This window comes from Bactrocera neohumeralis, unplaced genomic scaffold (assembly GCF_024586455.1).
Source record: "Bactrocera neohumeralis isolate Rockhampton unplaced genomic scaffold, APGP_CSIRO_Bneo_wtdbg2-racon-allhic-juicebox.fasta_v2 cluster09, whole genome shotgun sequence".
Lineage (NCBI taxonomy): Eukaryota > Metazoa > Arthropoda > Insecta > Diptera > Tephritidae > Bactrocera > Bactrocera neohumeralis.
The window spans coordinates 29,431,471-29,438,656 of NW_026089622.1; the positions used below are offsets into that span (position 1 = coordinate 29,431,471).

The 7,186-nt window shown below is 42.7% G+C and overlaps 1 long non-coding RNA gene across 1 annotated transcript; it reads left to right on the forward strand.

Moving 5' to 3' along the window:
- Positions 1-6,434: 6,434 nt before the first annotated feature.
- Positions 6,435-6,952, forward strand: LOC126764368 (uncharacterized). Its single transcript, XR_007667980.1, has 2 exons — positions 6,435-6,706; positions 6,789-6,952. It is a non-coding gene; the product is annotated as an uncharacterized LOC126764368 (long non-coding RNA).
- The last annotated feature ends 234 nt before the right edge of the window (positions 6,953-7,186 follow it).

The window sequence follows — 7,186 nt, forward strand, 5'->3', positions numbered from 1 at the left end:
AAGTATCCTCTGGGTAGCCTAAGAACATCCGTTCGAAGGTGAGCTAAAGTGAGAAGGCGAAACATCCCCTGCATAGGGTTGTGCGCTGGGTTTGGGACCCGCCACGTAAAAAGCCTATCCCAATGAAAAGCGACAAACAGCCTCGGATGAGAAACCCCTCTTTTGATGACGACCATGGCAAACGAAATAAGGATAACGATATCAGGGCATGCACCTGGAATGTCCGGTCCCTTAATTGGGAAGGTGCCGCTGCCCAGCTGGTTGATGTCCTCGTGAAAATAAAGGCTGACATCACCGCCGTCCAAGAAATGCGATGGACGGGACAAGGACAGAGACGAGTAGGTCCTTGTGACATTTACTACAGTGGTCATATAAAGGAGCGCAAGTTTGGTGTGGGATTCGTGGTGGGAGAGAGACTCCGTCGCCGAGTACTATCATTCACTCCGGTGAATGAACGTCTAGCCACAATCCGCATCAAAGCGAGGTTCTTCAACATATCGCTGATCTGCGCCCACGCTCCGACGGATGAGAAGGACGATGTGACCAAAGATGCCTTTTATGAGTGCTTGGAACGCACTTATGAGAGATGCCCCCGCCACGATGTCAAATCGTGCTTGGCGACTTTAACGCCAGGGTGGGCAAAGAAGGTACCTTTGGCACTACGGTCGGTAAATTCAGCCTCCACGAGGAAACATCCCCAAATGGGTTGAGGCTGATCGACTTCGCCGGGGCCCGAAATATGGTTATCTGTAGTACTGGATTCCAGCACAAAAAAATTCATCAAGCTACCTGGCTGTCTCCGGATCGAAAAACTACCAACCAGATCGATCATGTTGTGATAGACGGAAGACGCGTCTCCAGTGTTTTAGATGTGCGTGCGCTCCGAGGTCCTAACATCGACTCGGACCACTATCTTGTTGCAGCCAAGATTCGCACCCGCCTCTGTGAATCTTGTTGCAGCCAAGATTCGCCCCCGCCTCTGTGCAGCAAAAAACGCACGCCAACAAACACAAGGAAGGTTCGACGTCGAAAAGCTGCAATCACAACAGACTGCCAAACGTTTTTCTACTCGGCTTGCACTCCTGCTCTCTAAGAGCACTCATCAACAACTCGGTATAAGGGAACTGTGGGACGGCATTTCAAACTCCTTACGTACAGCTGCATCCGAAACCCTTGGTTTTCGGAAAGTGCAAAAGAACAACTGGTACGACGAGGAGTGCCGCGCCGCAGCGGAGAGAAAACAGGCTGCCTACCTCGCAACGTTACGATCGACCACAACACGTGCGGGATGGGATAGATACCGAGAATTGAAGAGGGAAGCGAGACGCATCTGCAGACAGAAAAAGAAAGAGGCCGAAATGCGTGAGTATGAAGAGCTTGATAAGCTGGCCGACAGGGGTAATGCTCGAAAATTCTACGAAAAAATGCGGCGGCTTACAGAAGGTTTCAAGACCGGAGCATACTCTTGTAGAACGCCCAAAGGTGATCTAGTGACCGATGCCCAGAGCATACTTAAATTATGGAGGGAACACTTCTCCAGCCTGCTGAATGGCAGAGAATGCACAACGCCAGGAGAAGGCGAACCCGATTCCCCAATCGATGACGATGGAGCAGACGTCCCATTGCCCGACCATGAAGAAGTTCGAATAGCAATTACCCGCCTGAAGAACAACAAAGCGGCGGGGGCCGATGGATTACCGGCCGAGCTATTCAAACACGGCGGCGAAGAACTGATAAGGAGCATGCATCAGCTTCTTTGTAAAATATGGTCGGACGAAAGCATGCCCAACGATTGGAATTTAAGTGTGCTATGCCCAATCCATAAAAAAGGAGACCCCACAATCTGCGCCAACTACCGTGGGATTAGCCTCCTCAACATCGCATATAAGGTTCTATCGAGCGTATTGTGTGAAAGATTAAAGCCCACCGTCAACAAACTGATTGGACCTTATCAGTGTGGCTTTAGACCTGGAAAATCAACAACCGACCAGATATTCACCATGCGCCTAATCGTGGAAAAGACCCGTGAAAGGAGAATCGACACACACCACCTCTTCGTCGATTTCAAAGCTGCTTTCGACAGCACGAAAAGGAACTGCCTCTATGCCGCGATGTCTGAATTTGGTATCCCCGCAAAACTAATACGGCTGTGTAAACTGACGTTGAGCAACACGAAGAGCTCCGTCAGAATCGGGAGGACCTCTCCGAGCCGTTTCATACCAAACGAGGTTTCAGACAAGGCGATTCCCTATCGTGTGACTTTTTCAACCTGCTTCTGGAGAAAATAGTTCGAGCTGCAGAACTTAGTAGAGAAGGTACCATCTTTTATAAGAGTGTACAGCTGCTGGCGTATGCTGATGATATTGATATCATCGGCCTTAACACCCGCGCCGTTAGTTCTGCTTTCTCCAGACTAGACAAGGAAGCAAAACAAATGGGTCTGGCAGTGAACAAGGGCAAGACGAAATATCTCCTGTCATCAAACAAACAGTCGTCGCACTCGCGACTTGGCACTCACGTCACTGTTGACAGTCATAACTTTGAAGTTGTAGATAATTTCGTCTATTTAGGAACCAGTATTAACACCACCAACAATGTCAGCCTGGAAATCCAACGCAGGATTGCTCTTGCCAACAGGTGCTACTTCGGACTGAGTAGGCAATTGAAAAGTAAAGTCCTCTCTCGACGAACAAAAGCTAAACTCTATAAGTCGCTCATAATTCCTGTCCTGCTATATGGTGCAGAGGCTTGGACGATGTCAACAACTGATGAGTCGACGTTGCGAGTTTTCGAGAGAAAAGTTCTGCGAAAGATTTATGGTCCTTTGCGCGTTAGCCACGGCGAATATCGCATTCGATGGAACGATGAGCTGTACGAGATATACGACGACATTGACATAGTTCAGCGAATTAAAAGACAGCGGCTACGCTGGCTAGGTCATGTTGTCCGAATGGACGAAAACACTCCAGCTCTGAAAGTATTCGACGCAGTACCCGCCGGGGGAAGCAGAGGAAGAGGAAGACCTCCACTCCGTTGGAAGGACCAAGTGGAGAAGGACCTGGCTACGCTTGGAATATCCAATTGGCGCCACGTAGCGAAAAGGAGAAACGACTGGCGCGCTGTTGTTAACTCGGCTATAATCGCGTAAGCGGTGTCTACGCCAATTAAGAAGAAGAAGAACAATTTAAAAAAATAAAATTAAAAAAAGTACTAATCTAGGATATTTATGTAGACAATGTTATAAGTTTTCCCGTCGGGTGCAAATATGGGTAAATTCCGGGCATTAGATACACGTGAACAGGCTACATAAAGTTGACCATGAGAGAATCATTGGTTTTTTAAATGCACTCCTGCTACCTGTAATGTTTGTCTTTGTGCCTTGCTTATAGTAACAGCAAAGCTAAGCTTGACGGGAAATTGAACCCTTTTAAATTTGAATAGAAGGTCAGTGTTAATAATTGGTATCCGAGGTATCATAACACTATTTCCCTTACCTACACCTGTTAAAATAGTAGCACCAAATATGTTCTTTCCCAATTTTGTTATCCGACGCTTTGTTCCATTACATAGCCTAGGAGCATCTAGATTTCGCATAAGCGTTGCTGGTACATTTAGTTTCAATTGAAGTTTATGAGACGGTACACCCGATAGTTCAAGTGAATTTAAAAACTCCACAGGATATGAAGTACTTAGTTTCGTATCTATAATTGTATCCATTGACAAATTTTCCTTCATTTCTCCTTGAACCTCGTTTAAAATGTCAGTGTTGATCCTATTAACAATTTAATTTCTTGGTGCTAATATTGCTCTTGCACACAACCACTGATCACCACAAATTTTGTTGCAATTCCGGAAAAATATTAGCAATGAGATCCACATCACTCTCTACTAAATTACAAAATTCTCTTGACAGTAATATGTAGCCTTCAGCGTCAACATCTAAACAACCATCCCCAATTTTCAACCACATTTCTGCGTAAAGTCCTGAATCCACCTCTTTATGAAGATGGATTCTCATATTCGTTTTCAAGCGGAGTTTTTCAACTGTCGACCATAAGCTTGATGATTTAATGCAGGCTTGAATTTCATCTGCTGGTGTCCCCCTCTGATTCACTGGGAGGGTTTGACGAAAATCACTTAGAAATTGCTTTGCCTCATCTGTAACATTTAATAATAAAGTTTTCAAAAGCTCTTTTGGTTCACCAAGTAATGAAAGTGAAACTTTACCACCGGAACAGCACATTTCAGCAGTTCCATCTTTCCATTTAAAAGCATCGCAATACTAACATTTTTTATTCATTGAGCCAATAACAATCAATGGATGATTATGATATTCAATTGAATGATCATATTGAAACCCAGTACCATTAAACACAGCCCAATCATTACGCATGAAATTTCGCCGGCGCGTGGTCTGCATGTCTGCATTATGAATTCTTCTAGCCTACGATTGTTCTGGTGTTTGTATCGCTCTTCTAGTTGTCTGCAGTACAGCTTGTCTTTCTAAACGAACTCGTGCCTGAAGAGACGTTTCAGCTGCTCTCAAAACTCTTTGTCGCTCTGCTTGTTGTTGTCTTCTCAGCTCTGCGTGAGCCGAAGTTTGTTGATTTCGGGCAACTTTTGCGGCACGGGCCCGCGATGAATTTTTGGATAGACCAGATTTCCGCTTGAAAATAACAATAAATATAGAAAAACACATATATTCAATTGAATTAGATATTGTCGTCACCGCCGGTAATACAGTGGGACTGTATTACAGTATTCAGGGTTGAAACTTCATTAGTGTAATGCTAGATGGCGTTGAAGTAGCTAAATTTGACGATTTTTTGACAAACAGTTTTTTACCTTTTGTAATTTTTTTTTAATATAAACTACTCTATTTTACTTCTAATACCTTCAAGAGTATACGTACAAAGTTTCATGATGATCGGTAAAGTAGTTTTTGCGTAAAAGCGTAACAAACAAACTTACATTCGCATTTATAATATTAGTATATGATTCATAGTATACGCGTGTTGGGGCAGTCCGCCAGTGATCAGGAAATTTAGCGTTTGTGTTCCCGTCTCAGTATATCATCATTTAACGATGAAAATATGTAGATTATTTTATTAACAACTCTTTGCATTAAAAATCGTCTATATTTTTATATAGTTCTATATAAGTGACCTGGTCTACGAAAAGGGAGCTAACGTGCGAAAACTAGTTTTCTGGGAAACAGCTGTTAATAATAAACAACTCGTTTCGTCAGTTTCTCGTTATCTCATTAATTGTTCTCCTTTCCAGAGGCTTCAAGGACGTCCAGTAAGTGTTGTTTTTGGTCGGAATATTATTATAATTCATCGTGTAAGCTGCTAGTGTGGAACATTTAAAAAAGTAACACTGAAGAAGTGACGTTTACTCTAATACCGCGCAGCTGCTGTTGTCTTGTTTTCATTCGTCTCTCTTTCTGGATGTTCTGTTATCACATTTGTGTAAGTGTTTCTGTTGATTATCGTCTTCGCATTTCGCATGAAATGAAACATGAGTGTTGATGAGGAGTTCAGTGCCGTATACGGACAATATTTCCATGAAAAGGATGATGAAAACAATGAAGAGAGCGATTATGATGAAGACGAAGTATGTGTATCTCAGGCAGAAAATGATACCGAACAAAATTTTGTTAAGATTGACCTGTCTGTTGTTGAAGTAATAGAGGAGGAGCTGGTAACAAAATTTCTGTCAAAAGATTGTTGTAATAATAAATGTCATACACTGATACCACGTCGAAACATGAACTTGATTTATTGATACTAAGTCACATCGAAGTTGGAATTATGAGTAACGAAAAGCTAGAAAGTGTATACGCAAAGCTTGCTGGGCGGAAGAAATATGGACAGAGACAGGATACAGAAGTTATGAGGCATAAAATTACATTTACCTTCTACAGAGTACCTGTTTGTCGTTCGTTTTTCCTTTTTGTACATGCGTGTGGGAAGAAGCGTTACGAACATTTAGTACGTCATTTTGCCGCACAGGGTGTAACAGTGCGCCAACACGGACTGGCAAATAAACCGAATACACATCCAAAGTCATTTAAAGCGGCTGACATCGAAAAAGCTGTTAAATTCATCGAGTCTATAGCCGATTTAATGTCTCTTCCACTGCCCGGACGACTCCCAAAATTTAAGGATTTTCGGATAATGAAACTGCCATCCAGCGAGACGAAGTCCTCAATTTATCGAAAATACATTTCTTCACTCAGTGATGACGAATTGAAGATGAGTAATCGCAGTTTTCGACGGATATGGTCCAAATACATACCCTACGTTACAGTTATGAAACCAGCGGATGATCTCTGCGATGCCTGTCGTGGTAAGTAGCCCATTATTTGCTCATTTTATAGTTGTATCAAACGTTGAAATTAAATTCAGTATTTTTTCTTTTAATAGGAAACGCAATATCGATTGCGCAAGCCAAAGGTGTTACTGACATTGAACGCGAACAGAAGCTTAATCAATTTCTTGATCACCTCCACCGAGCCCGAAATCAACGAGAATATTATCAAAGTTGGTGTAGAAATACTGACTCTACAGCAGTCGTTCTGTCATTTGATTTTGCCCAAACCGTTCACTACCCTGTCAGTCCACAACAACCTGGTACAGCACACTTCAAAGCAATCAAGAGGTGCGGAGTCTTCGGAATTACAGACGAAAAACAAAAAGTTCAGGTTAGAATTTCAAACTGAATCATAGGAACTCAAATTGCTCGCCTTTTCAGGATCTTACTTATAATTTTTTTTTTTTTTACAGTACAATTACATGCTAGACGAAAAAGATGACGTTGGTAAAGGACCGAACTGTGTTGTGAGCTTCCTGCATTATCACCTGTAAACCTACTATAAAGACATTAAAACACTCGTTCTTTTCTGTGACAATTGTGTTGGGCAGAATAAGAATAACACTGTGCTATCATATCTGCAATGGCGTTTGGCTCGGGGTCTTAACAAAACTATTTTATTAAACTTTCTACTTACAGGGCACACTAGGTTCGCGCCTGATCGTTACTTCGGTATTTTCAAAAGTAAGTATGCTGTTAGTAACATCGACACGTATGCAGATTTACTGCAGAGTGTCGAACCATCATCACCTGGGGGTTATAATAAAGCTGTATCGCCTGAAAAAGTCGTCTGGTATGAATGGGACAGTTA